Raw genomic sequence first — 14,706 nt, 5'->3', positions numbered from 1 at the left:
TTAAACTGACATGTAATGTCACAGTAAAAAAATATTGAACATATGAAGAAAGGAAGGTGTAAAAAGGCATGGAAAACTCAGACAGCAGCTGAAATCTCTCAGTAGTTATTCAGAAATTCTAAATTAACATCAGCTGTTTCAGTCCCAACAACTACGTTATCAGATGATAGAAATGAAACCAGGGTGGACATTTCAGCAAGATGATGATCCTATGCTAAGGAACTTTCGATTAGTTTCAGGAAAATAAAATAAAATAAAGTTGCTCAAATGGCCCAGCAAACCACTTGAATTAGATAGAAAATAAGAACTAAAGATCAGAGTTGATAGATGAGACTCACAGACAGTGCATGCGACTACATTCTCCACACAAGAGGCGTCTTGAAGCTGTCATTACCAAATCAACCAATTCTTTCGTCCCGTGTTATTCCCTTGTTATTACACACACACACACAACAGTTTTAACAAAATGTGTGTCAGTTCATGTCAACAGCTCCATTAAAAATATATTTACTAGGGCAAATCATGACATGTTCAATACTTATTTCACCCATATGAAAGGTGTAATGATTACAATCTTCAAATTGTTTTCTTTTGTATTCTAAAGAAGGGGGTACGTCATGGAGTCTTAGGGCATAATAAGGGCAACTACAGTATTGCCTAATCCCAATTCTACCCCTTAGGAATATAATGGCCATTTTTGTCTCAGTGTTTATGATAATTTTGGCTTTGTATTGTAAATTGAATTTTTATCAAACCAATTAAACCTGTAATATTTCATTCAAGTTGATCACAGCTTCAAACAGCTATTTGAATAATATTAATAATAATAAAATATCCAGGTTTGGCCTGCAGGAGCAAATAATACTTTACTTCTGTGCACTACAGGCCAAATTAATAGAAATTATGCAGTTACAGTTATGTGGGTGTGTTAGTGTGGATATCAGAGTTTGTTTTGTTTGTATATACTTAAAATATAAATCTGTGTGAGCGGTTGATTTGCTTCCCGTAATTTAATTATGCAAAGCTGTAATATTATAAAACAAAATCTGGTTGTCCTTTAGTACAGTGGGAAAAATAAGTATTGAACACGTCATGTTTTTTATGGGATTAATATTTCTAAAGGAGCTTTTGACATGGAATTGTACCTGCTTTTGGTAAAAACTCAAACAATACAAACATAAAAATAAGACAAAACTAAACAAAAACAATCTGAAAAACGAGTTCTGTGTAAAAACAACGGAATGACAAGGTGAAAGTGCTGAACTACTGAAACATTTAATACTGTATATTAAGGGCTTTCTTGGTGATGGCAGCTTAAAGACGCCTCATTTGGAGAATGAAGTCACATGAATTGCTCGGGTATAAGTTTTCCACAGACTTCAACAGAGTGGGAAAGTCTTGATGCTTCTGTGGGTCTCGTCTATCAAGGTGATTAGCTGGGCCATTCTACAACTTGATTTTATTCCTCTGAATGCATTTGAGTTTCCATGGCTGTGCTTTCTATCATTGTCTTGCTGAAATGCTCACCCTGGTTTCATCATCATCATCCTGCTAATGTAGATGTTAGACTGAAGCAGCTAATATTCTTTTACAATGATGAAAGGCAGGGGGTTGCTAAATAACTACTGAGAGATTTCAGCTGCTGTCTGGGCTTTCACTGCCTTTCTACACATCCCTTTCTTCATGTGTTCTATATTTCTTCCCTGTGTCATTTTAATGTATTACACATAACTTTCCTAAATGAAATCACCATACTGGTAGGTCTGTCTCTGTGGGATAGCAGCGTAATTAATATAAGTGAGATCCGAGACGTGACTCACCACAGATAACTGTTGCGGGGGAGTTAAAGTCCCTGAAATCTGGCTGAGATCAAGAACTATTATTACGTTTGGCTAGCTAGGGCCACGTTTACACTAATACGTTTTAGTTTTAAAATGGCATTTTAGAATGAAGACGATCCGCGTCCACACTAGAGATTTACTTGTGGTTAAGAATAGAGCAATTTGCTAGTGTTTAATTGCATTGGGCTCACACACATACCTGCCAACCTCTGTCCCTGAAAATCCGGGGGGGTTGGTTTTGGGGGGTGAGATGTCTGAATAACAATGTTGATAACCACTGTTTACTGTGTTAGTAACTACTATGAAGCGTGTTTCGGGCGGCCGCTACGATTAGATCCTATACCAATGTTGGCAACCCGGGGGTTTCACAGACCGTACCAAAATGCTGAGGACCGGGGGGGGGGGGTGGGGGGGGGGTGGGGGGGGGGGAGTGTGGCAGGAGATGGGGCTGAAATACAGGAGACTCCCCGAAACAACAACCGTGTTGGCAAGTATGCTCACACATGCACTCTGCACTCTTGCTACTTCAATATTGTTGATAAGCCATGGTGGCCATTTTACTCTGTCTTGCACTGAACGCTATCGACCAATCGCAACAAGCTGTCATTAGTCCAATCAGCACAGATTAGCTTTGTCCTAAGGAGGGCTTTGGGAACAAAAGAGTCGCTAATTGATTCATTTGGGAGTCACTGGGATAATTAGGTAAAAATGTATGCATATTATAAGACAATGAAAGTGTTTTTTGACCTTGCATGCATATCAGCCTGTTGTTAGAGACCCTCAAAACCATGACCCTTTTTAATGTATAATAGGGGCTCTTTAACTTTTCGATCTTAGGTGAAAAATTTAGTCTGTTGGAGACGTCCAATAGATTAATAGGTACTGAAAAGGTCCACAGATGGGGGGTGATCACCAGAATGGGAAAGTCCTAGAGTAAAATGAGAAAATATGATACACCGGTGTTTTGGAATATGGAAAAACTGTCTCTACGCTGTTTTCATCTGTTTTATATTATTTGTTTTTATTTTATTTATCTTTGTCTCTTTTATTCCTGTTTATGTAAAGCACTTTGAATTGCCACTGTGTATGAAATGTGCTGTATAAATAAATTTGCCTTGCCTAATTAATTTTGGTTTCTTTGCATATCCGGTGAAAATTTTAAAATAAAAAAGCACCTTTAAAAAATGTTTTCTGAAGAAAATGGTGTATGGACAGTAATAGATTGTAATTTGTCTTCATAAACTATGAATTTTAAATGAAGTGGCTCAGGGGTATAAAGCAATATTTATAGGAAAATGGTAAAAATGAAATTTAAAAACATAATAAAATAACAAATAATAATCAGTAATAATTAAATCAATAACTAATGATTATTAAAATGATCAGATATAAATGACTAATGGGGCAGCACGGTGACGCATGGGTAGCACAATTGCCTCACAGCCAGAAGGTAGCTGGTTTGAGTCACAGCTAGAGTTTTCTGGGTGGAGTTTTCATGTTCTCCCAGTGTTCACGTGGGTTTCATTCGAGTGCTCCAGTTTCCCCCACAGTCCAAACACATGCGCTATATAAAGGTGGGTGTTTCCCAGTACTGGATTATGTCTGGAAGTGCAACTGCTGCATAAAACATATACTAGAATAGTTGGCGGTTCATTCTGCTGTGGTGACCTCTGAATTGGAGATTAAGCCAAAGGAAAATGAATGAATGATATAAAAAGTGATTCTTTTATGGGTTTTTTGACACATTTTTGTGCTCTGTGGTCTGATGTGTAGCCTTTTTTCTCACAAGGAAGCGAGTAATGTGAACTGTTTCCTTTCTACCAAGCAGTCCACGCAGATTTCCAGTCATTATTTCAATCACGGCGCTAAAGCCCTGCTTTTTTGGCAGCTTTTCACTGACGCAATCATCCAAACACGTTCAAAGTCAATATTTTCAAAGAGACTCTTGTCTGTTCCAAAGAACATAAAATGGCGGGATTTGTGCTCGAATTCCTCGCAGCTCTCTGTGTTGTTGTCAGGGAACTGAAATCCAGCATGGAAATTGACCTTTGGATCTGACACAACACAGATACTGTCTTCCCATGTGTTAGGAGCCTGATGATGTCCGTTCTGATGGCTCAAGCTGAAGGTCAAAGGGTCTTCTGGCAGCAGATTCTTGGTCTTCAGAGTCTGAATTCCTTCATTCTGAGTCTTGAGAATCTGCAGAGCTGATGAGTCTTTCTTCTCATCTTATGAACAACACTTGGCTCATTCTGACGTCCAGAGGAAATGACTTTTCCTAGTCACTCTTCATCTCAAGTGGAGAACGGGAGGGAGGCCATGAGTTCAGTTTTGGAGTGCAGAAGTTCACTATTGTTCACGCCGCTGTGTGTTTGAGTTACATAAATGGTATGGTTGAGATCAGTTTGCTGCTGCTGCAGTACATCTGTGTTATGGATCACTTTCTGTTTTTTCACGGCGAGTGTGCTTGCTTTTGGAAAGCTGATAGCCAATACACACACATTTGCATTAGACTTTTTATCAGCAATTTTGATGCAAAATTTTAATTTTGATTAGTAGAATGCATTGCTAAGAATGGAATGTGGAGAAATTTTTAAGGTGAATTTTTATTAGTGTTTTGATTTCATTGAACCCTCAGATTTCAGACTTTCAAATAGTGATGATACTCAGCTATACCTCTCTTTTCATCCTGATGATCCCTCGGTTCCAGCTCATATCTCAGCCTGCCTGTCATATATTTCACACTGGATGAAAGATCATCATCTTCAGCTGAACCTCACGAAAACAGAAATGCTTAAAGTTTCTACCAACCTGACTCTACACCATAACTTTTCAATCCAGATAGATGGGGCAACCATTATTGCATCCAAAATGGTAAAAAGCCTTAGAGTAAAGATTGATGACCAACTAAACTTCTCTGATCACATTTCTAGACTTGCTCGATCTTGCAGAGGTCCAACCCTTCCTATCTGAACATGCAGCTCAACTCCTTGTTCAAGCTCTTGTTCTCTCCAGACTGGATTATTGCAACTCTCTAATAGCGGGGCTTCCAACTAGCTCTATCAAACCTCTTCAGCTGCTTCAGAACGCAGCAGCACGAGTGGTCTTTAATGAACCTAAAAGAGCACATGTCACTCCGCTACTCATCCGTTTGAACTGGCTGCCAGTTGCTGCACGCATCAAATTCAAAGCTCTGATGTTTACTTACAAACTGACCTCTGGCTGGCTCCTTCTTATCTGCTTTCACATCTGCAGATTTATAGGCCCTCCAGAAACTTGCATTTCTGTGAATGAACGTTGCCTAGTGGTCCCATCCCTTAGAGGAAAGAAATCACTTTCCTGACCTCTCGCATTCAATCTGCCCAGTTGGTGGAATGAACTCCCTAACTTCATCAGAACGGCAGGGTCACTTGCTGTCTTCAAGAAACGACTAAAAACTCAACTATTTAGTCTCCACTTTCCTTCCTAATCTGCAATTGCCTCTCCGGATATATAACTAACTGTACTCAAAAAAAAAAAATAAAAACTTACATTACTAATGCTTTGCTTCTTAGACTTTACACACCTGAAACTCGCCTACAGCACTTATTCATTGTTGCTCTTATAGTTGTGTAAATTGCTTCCTTGTCCTCATTTGTTAGTTGCTTTGGATAAAAGCGTCTGCTAAATGGCTTAATGTAAAAGTAAAATGTAAATATTGAAATATCTCAACACCACTGTTAGATAAGTTACTTTAAGTAATAGATTACTAATTACATCATTAAAACTTGCTTTACATTTTATTTTAATTCCTCGACTAAATACTATAAATCCATACAAATTTTAGCGTAAAGAGAAACGCAATTCAGCTCCTTCTTAAATGCAACCTATTATGCCCCTTTTTACAAGACTTAAAATAAGTCTCTTGATGTCCCTAGAGTGTGTATGTCAAGTTTAGCTCAAAATACCCCTTAAATAATGTCTTATAACTCTTTGAATCTGCCCCTTTTAGGCTTTGTTTCAAATGATGCCATTTTGGTGACTGTCGCTTTAAGTTCAAATAAGATTGTGGTCTTTTCAAAAGAGGGCGGAGCTGCAATTGCCTATGTGGCAGATTTAAAAACAGGGCTAACATTCTATGCTAATGAGGGAAAGATTAGTTGTTCAACCTGAACGATGGCTGCAGCCAGTGATCAACGAGATTAGCCGAGTGTAGGCGGGAGCGAAGTTGAAAACATGTGGCGACGCAATGGCGCGGTAGGTAGTGCTGTCGCCTTACAGCAAGAAGGTCACTGGTTCGAGCCTCGGCTGGATCAGTTGGTGTTTCTGTGTGGAGTTTGCATGTTCTCCCTGCGTTTACATGGGTTTCCTCCGGGTGCTCAGGTTTCCCCCACAGTCCAAAGACAAGCGGTACAGGTGAATTGGGTAGGCTAAATTGTCCATAGTGAATGAGTGTGAATGAGTGTGTGTGGATGTTTCCCAGAGATGGGTTGCGGCTGTAAGGGCATCCTTTGCATAAAAACGTGCTGAATAAGTTGGTGGTTATTCCGCTGTGGCGACTCCGAATTAATAAAGGGACTAAGCTGAAAAGAAAATGAATGAATGAATGAATAAATACTAATTTAATTCAAAATCATTTTAATAATTTGTAATATTTCGTCTAACATATCTTTTGTTTACATTGCACTGATGGCCGCACACAACTAACACCACTATGGCGTGAGATGATTTCTACTCGGTGTGTCTGATGCATCTGAACGCTGAATAAATAAGCTCTCCATAAATGTGTGGTGTGTTATGAGCAGTGTTGGGTGTATTTTGTTATAATGCAACTCATTATAACTCATAATTCATTTTTTTCTGCTTAATACCTTTATTTATTAGGGGTCGCCACAGCCATGTATGTTGGCGGACTTGAGATGCAGAGAGGAGTACTTATCCTGCCAACTTATCCATCATATGTTTTACACAGTGCATGCCCTTTCAGCTGCCACCCAGTAATGGAAAACATCCATACACACATCTCACACACAGTTAAACACTACGGCCAGTTTAGTTTGTTTAATTCACTTTGAGCACATGTGTTTTTGCTGTGTGGGAAACCAGATAACCTAGAGAAAACCCACGCTAACATGGATAGAACATGCAAACTTCATACAGAAATGCCAACTGACCCAGCCGGGAGTCGAACCAGCGACCTTTTTGCTGTAAGGCAACAGTTCTAACCACTGAGCCACCATGTCACCTGCAATAATCATGTATTCAAAATCTGACAGGCCTAACTGACAGTATATAAATGGAAAGATTTCCAAATCCATTACTTCATTCGCTTACTTTAAAAATTCTGTAATATTCCCAGGTTTTGCTCTTTTTGATGGCTCCAAGATTTTAATCACACAGAGTGACATGTTTCTACATATTTTACTAACTGTTTGAATTATAATCAGTCATATATCAGTCTTACCTTCACTAGGTTTTTTTTTTTTTTTTTTTGAAAACGAAGTATAGACTGTTTTATAAGTATAGAATTTAAAGGAACAGTACACCTCAGAATAAAAGGAACGCATCCTAAATTTATTTCTGTTGAGCACAAAAAAAGATATTTAGAGAAATGTTGGTCACTTTTTTCTAGACTATAAAAAATTGATTTTAATTAAAAGTGGTTTACCTTTATTTACAGTTGTAAATTGCATTATGGGATGTTGATCTCTGCTCTGGTGACTTTAGATGTTGAAAATTCAACTCCTAGAACAATTTAATATTTCATTTAAAGATATGTGTAGGTTCTTCCAGATAAGAAATTACATTACAAACCATAAAGAAAAAAGCTTTAGTCATGCAAGAACCAAATAAAAAGAAGATTATTTCATAAGCATTGCAGGAAAAAAAAAACATTCCAGCTAAAAAACATGTCTTCCATTTATACAAAAGATTAGTAACTATTACTGTACAAATTGCAGATCATGTTGAAGGAAAATGGGAACTAGAACTAAATACCATAATTGAGGATGAGGTCTGGATTGAGTTATGTGAAGTATGTCCTAAAGGTCAATCAATAGTCATTTATGAAAAGAATTTGATTGGAAAGTAAAAATGAGGTACTTTAATTCTCCTTTTGTAATTTCCACATATGTAAAGGGACCATCTGCTGCTTTTTGCTGGAGAAAATGTTGTAAAATTGGAGATCATACCCACATTTTTTGTGACTGTCCTAAAATTCACAATTTTGGAAAAATGTTAAAAAAGAAATAAATAAGATATTAGATATAAATCCCCCTCGATCCAGTTGTGTGCTTATGTTTAATGTTTAATGAAGAAACACGATTTTTCCTAGGGATATTATTACTGGTTGAAAAAAAAAAAAAAAAGATAACATTACAATGGATGGAAGATGGTTTCCCAAAAGTGGCTCGGTGGATTCAGAGACTTAAACAGTTATGTAATGGAAAAAATGACTGCATGTCTACAAATGAAGACGATTTTTCCTAAGAGGTGGAAAAGTATTATTACATCATTAGATATTTATACTTAGAGGTAACTTAATCTATGACCAATGTTGTTTGAGGTAACTACAATGTAACACAATGTAACTTGATGTACAAATGGATCCCCTGAAAAGTAATTATGATGACAATACATTTAATTAATTAATTTATTTATTAATTTATTTATTTTATTTTCATTTTTATTTTTCATCTGTAAGGGGTTAAATTGTTGGGGTAGGGGTTGATTTGAAAACAATATAAATTTAAAATTCTTAAATAAAAAAAAAGAAAGTTTAACTCTATAGTTTAACAAAGTGATTTTTCTTTTGAAATAATAGAATGCATTAAAAAATATATAGAGAAGTGTGTAAAATGTACTGGCAGTTTATTACAAGGTTTTTGTATCGTGATATACAAGACCAACCCAGACAATATATCACTGTAAACTATTACAAATGTTATTAAAAGTCACTTTTTCAAACTTTTCATGGTTAAAAGTTGCTGGAAAAAATCAAGGTCACATAATGGCATTCAAAAGCATAAATAAACGTGAAAAGAAAAAATCTAAATCAAAACATGAATCACAAAATCTAGAAAACTGCTCATTTACTGATTTTTTTTACAGTGTATGAAAGTAAGTAGCTATTGTCTGATTACAAACATTCTTCAAAATATCTTCTTTTGTGTTTATCCAAATAAATAAATGGATATTGGTTTGGAAAAAGTGAATGGAGGGTAAATGATGACACAATTAACATTTTTTCTAGTCCTCAAAGTAGTTTTCTCATGTACCTTGAGTTCCTATTGTGTTCACTCTGGCGTTTTTACATTATTTTTACTCCATCCCCCCTCTTTTTTTGCCTTGCGCGCTACTGTACCCCCTTTGAAGTCTTTTGAAGATATTAATCCTCCTTTCATGCTTGATTCGAAATCCTAACTGATTATTTTCACGAAAGAATTTCAAACAACCCAGGAATTTACTTTCCATCCATACTGGGTGTATTTTTTTGAAGGGGGAAATTAATAGGAAATGATCTCGTAATTCTTTTCATCTGACTGCGAGGTGGACGGTAAATGCAAACAGATTGCATCCATTCAAAAGGTCTGTTTGCACTTTCAAAAAACTGTGAAAGTCGAGATGCTTCCTACATATCACATAATACATGCACAAAAAAAGAGTGGCAAATGAGAGCTGTAAACATGGTGTGAGGTGATTTGTCTTTGTTGGAGATATAAGTTCAGTGTGTTCCTATCGATTTTGTTGTTCACAAAAGATAATAATATGGATAGATCAGTGGTTCGCATCCCCAGTTCTGAACCCATTGAGGATCTTTTTCATTATTGGCCAAAGTACCTGTTTTTTGTGTATTTGAACCATTGGAACTGAATGGTTTTAGTTATATTTAGTTAGTACTCCATTTGTGGTTACTTTAGAATTGGGTCTAATTTAGCACAAAAGAGGAAAACCTTGATTCAACTTTCTAAAAATTAAACTTTTTATTCTATTTTGATTTTATCAATATTAAACATAAGAGTTACCCTGATTATTTAGATATTCTCTGATAGAAAAAGTAGTCTTTTTCATGCACACTTGACCTTGTATTAATAACACTGCCCATTGGATTTACTAGTCTTTTAACACCAAATCTTTATTTTCAATGTTCTGTTTTTAAAAAAGAATTATTTGAAAATAAAACACCTTGCTCTACCTTTCCAAAATAAACTAATTTGCTCTGTATAGCATGTGTATATGTATATAGTACATACATGCATACTAACATAAGGACTTAAGGGGATCTATTATGCAAAAATGACTTTTTTATCAGAGTTTTGTGGCAATAGTCTGTGAATATAACTTTTCTGATGGTAAACTTTTATTATTATTTTTTTATATAATTACACTTGATCAAAACAGCAGAAACACAAACAAACAATACACTTCATTTACATTTTGTAAAAATGTGCATAATAGGTCCCCTGTAAAACAAATATACTAAGATTTACCAGCACACTACTGTTGAATTGAACTGTTGTTATCAGAAAACATCTGATAGTGACTATTTTAGAAATATTCTTACCACATCTGACATTGTAAATTTAAAGCAGACTTTGAACTCTGTATTTCTTATTAAGGTTGGCTGTTGTTTTGACCTGTACTGAGACACTTGCTACCTTTCTAAACTGCTAAAATATCAGCCATTCATCAACCTGATCATCAATGTAAATTAATTGCTTCAACATCTGGAAGTTTAAACTATGTGCACAAGAATGAGATCAGAGGGCTGCAGCTGAGGAGATTGCAAAAAAAAAAAGAAGCAAAAACATCATAGAGAGCATGCAGAGATATTTTGCCCATCATCGAGTGTTAAATGTTCCAACATGAGGACATTTGAAAGCCTTGTCATCTTATAGACTTGACATTCTCAAGTATTTGGATTTTAAGGACCCTATCACACACCTGATGCAATAAGGCGCAAGACATGTTTGGTGCAATTTGTTGCAATTTTCAGACCAGTGCAGCAGCAATTTTCATGTTTTGCGTCAAGTTCTTTAAATAGTAAATCCATTTGCATCTCTTTGTGGACTCATGGGTGTGCTGGACTAAAATAGAGGTGTTTTAAGGCGCATTGTTGGCGCATTGCTATTTTGAGGAATTAAAAAAGACTGCGCCATTGACCAGCTGAAAGCAAGTCCAGCGCAGAGCGCGTTAGTTATGTGCCTATGCAGGTCCAAATACTTAAACCTTGCTGAATACACACAGGATGTGCAGCAATACACAAATATGTTTACATAATTAAAAAAAATGAAAGGATTAAAATGTTACAATAATTATTTTCTACATAGATATCACAACCACGGCCTCCATGCCTCATCCCGGGGGGCTTTTTTTAGTTTATTCATGACAATTTGCATTTGAATATTATTATTATTATTTTTATTATTATTATTAACAGTATTATTTAACATATTTATATTTGTTTTAATAGATTTGTCCACTTGTCGGGTTTTTGTCACTATATGGGGCATAGGATGTGTGTTTGGACATAGTGTGACCACACTTCATTATTACTGTCCATTAATTCTTTTGCTGGAAATTAGAACTGAATTTAGAAATAGTTTTGAAACAAATATTTGCACTTAACAAACTAAATTAATTTGTACGCTAATGGATATCATCCGTGAAGTGAGTACAACACCGTTTCCTCATCCACAAAATAGTAAAAGTAAAGAGAAAGAAAAAGTAAAAAGGCTGAGTGGAGGTGGCTCGTTCTTTATCCTCGTGCTGCAGATGCTCTGTTTGACTGTTTTCTCGCTAGTAAAGCATTCATTTTTCCACCATGTAAATAGCAAATGCACCATAGTACGACATAACTGACTCTAAATGGAAATATGAGATGAGACTCTGATTGATTAAATGCATATTATGCTGAAAACACACCCATAACTCATTAAGAGAATGAACACAATCCTGTTAGACCATGCACTTGGCACAAACCGCATTTTTCCATCCTTAATATGCCAAAAGTGTATTCGGACATGCCCTTAATGCTTTTCCGCCATGCTCTTTAGACTTTGCGCCTAGATCGTTAAAATAGAGCCCTTATTGTCCTGCTTTTCCTTTGGATCAAAATAAAAGTATAGCTGTGAATTTTTAAGTTGTTTTGATGGCTCCTATTGTCCTCATAGTCACTGCATTGGTCACTTTGGTTAAAAGCGTCTGCCAAAGTATTAAATGTAAATGTATTGTAAATGTAAAATGTAGTTCTCGAGGGACCAACCTGGTGGCAAGTTCCTATTACAAAGTTCAAAAGCCTTTTTAGACAGAACAAGTTTTGCAAGTCTGTTGTCATGCTTATTGAAGTTGTGCCGATCCCTCAATAGCTTCTTCCAGACTCTTTCTTACCCCCTTGTTGTTTTCTGTTGAAAACAGCCGAGAAACAAGAGTCCTGAGCCACATGCCAACATCAACTAGAAACAATACTGTTTGGAATGTTACAGGCTCCAGACCCCAAAATCACATTTACACAGTTGCATATGGCCTGCAGTTTAAACTTTTTTTTTCTACTTGACTTTATGCGAACTTGACAGCTTCCTATCAGCCTTTATTGTTAAATGCTCTTCATGCAGAAAGAGACATCATCAGCCTTGTTATAGAGTGTGAAGTGCTTTGATTTTGACATCATTATGCATGACCTCAGATGACCTTGTGCATCTGTGTGGTGGTGGAAATCCATCACTCTGTTTGCAACAAGAAAAACCTGTACATATACCATCCACAAACAAAAGCTGCTTTAGGGGTAGTTATAAGAGATTTTTAAAGTGTATACAAAAAAAGCAGCCCAAAGCATGTGACAATTAAAGGAAAAGGCTTTATTGACATACACTCACCGGCCTCTTTATTAGGTACACTTTAGTAGTACCAGTTTGGACCCACTTTTGCCTTCAGAACTGCCTTAATCCTTCATGGCATATATTTAAGGTACTGGAATCATTCCTCGAAGGTTTTGATGCTCAGTTGGTACTAAAGGGCCCAATGTGTGCCAAGAAAATATCCCCCACACCATTTCACCACCACCACCAGCCTGAACCATTGATGCAAGGCAGGATGGATGCATGCTTTCATGTTGTTTACGCCAAATTCTGACCCTACCATCCGAATGTCGCAGCAGAAATCAAGACTCAACAGACCAGACAACGTTTTTCCAATCTTCTATTGTTCAATTTTGGTGAGCCTGTGTGAATTGTATCCTCAATTTCCTGGTCTTACCTGATAGGAGCGGCACCCAGTGTGATCTTCTGCTGCTGTAGCCCATCCGCCTCAAGGTTGGATATGTTGTGCGTTCAGAGATGCTCTTCTGCATACCTCGGTTGTAACGAGTGGTTATTTGAGTTATCGTTGTCTTTATATCAACTCGAATCAGTCTCCTTTGACCTCTGGCATCAACAAAGCATTTGCGCCCACAGAACTGCCGCTTATTGGATATTTTCTCTTTTGTTGGACGTTCAAAGTCACTAAAATCATCTTCTACCACATTCTGATGCTTGGTTTGAACTGCAGCTGATCGTGTTGACCATGTTGCTGCCATTTGTTTGGCTGATTAGAAAGTTGCGTTAACAAGCAGTTGGACAGGTGTACCTAATAAAGTGGCCGGTGAGTGTATGGCTATCATCTTAAAAAACAGAACTTATGTGCACCTACACGTTTCTGCAACTTGCCTTCATCACGAACATGATAGTTGGTATATCTGGAGTTCATTTGAACACTTAGTACGTCACGTGAGATGATTACATAACTAAACAATACAGAAAATCATAACACTCAAGCAATAATGTCAAATAAATGGTTATTTGCAATACAGTAAAGGGAGAAAAACAAATACAAATTATATATATATAATGTATATATATATATATATATATATATATATATATATATATATATATACACACACACAGTTGAAGTCACAATTATTAGCCCTTCTGTTTATTTTGTTGCCCAAATTCTGTTTAACAGCGAAAAAAATATTTTTCAACACATTTCTAAACATAATAGTTTTAATACCTCATCTCTAATAACTGATTTATTTTATCTTTGCCATGATGACAGTACTTAATGTTTAACTAGATATTTTTCAAGACACTTCTATACAGCTTAAAGTGACATTTAAATGCTTAACTAGGTTAATTAAGATAAATAGGCAGGTTAGAGTAGATAGGCAAGTTATTGTATAACGATGGTTTGTTCTGTAGACTATCAAAAAAATATTGCAGCATTAAACAACCTTTATATTACACTCTGAAGGAAAAAAGCAGAAAAATGTATAATGCATTTGTTTGTGACCTCCATCCTGCTGATTCAGGTAAATTGAAAAATTAGCTGTTCCCTGAACATGAGAAAGCAGCAGGACTCGCTGCTCTTTTCAATAAAAAGGTTAATTTTATTACTACTTCTTGCCAAAACAAACATTATCTTTATGATAAAGTACATTTTAAGGGATAGTTCAGCCAAAAATTACAATTTACTCCCCATTTACACACAAATTGTTTCTAAACCTTTAAGAGTTTCTTTATTCTGTTGATTAATAAAGAAGATAACTTGAAGAATGTTCAAAACCTGTAACCATTGCCATGACTTTCATATTAGGAAAAGAAATAATATGGAATTATTACAGGTTTCTGGCTTTATTTAAAATATTTTATTTAGTGTTTAACAGAAGAAAGAAGTTCAAACAGGTTTGGAACAAGTAAAAGGGCAGTAAATGATGACAGCATTTTATGTTTTGGGTGAACTATTAATTTAAATGTTTTGCTGAATTTTTATTGTGTGTGTTTTTTTCTGACAATTTATTTTCCTCCTCCATTTGTCTTGCGTTGAAATGCAGTTTTGCAATTGCGTTTTC

Source organism: Danio rerio, chromosome 6, assembly GCF_049306965.1.
Source record: "Danio rerio strain Tuebingen ecotype United States chromosome 6, GRCz12tu, whole genome shotgun sequence".
NCBI lineage: Eukaryota > Metazoa > Chordata > Actinopteri > Cypriniformes > Danionidae > Danio > Danio rerio.
The sequence above is the reverse complement of the archived record's forward strand: the minus strand, read 5'-3'. Positions refer to the sequence as shown.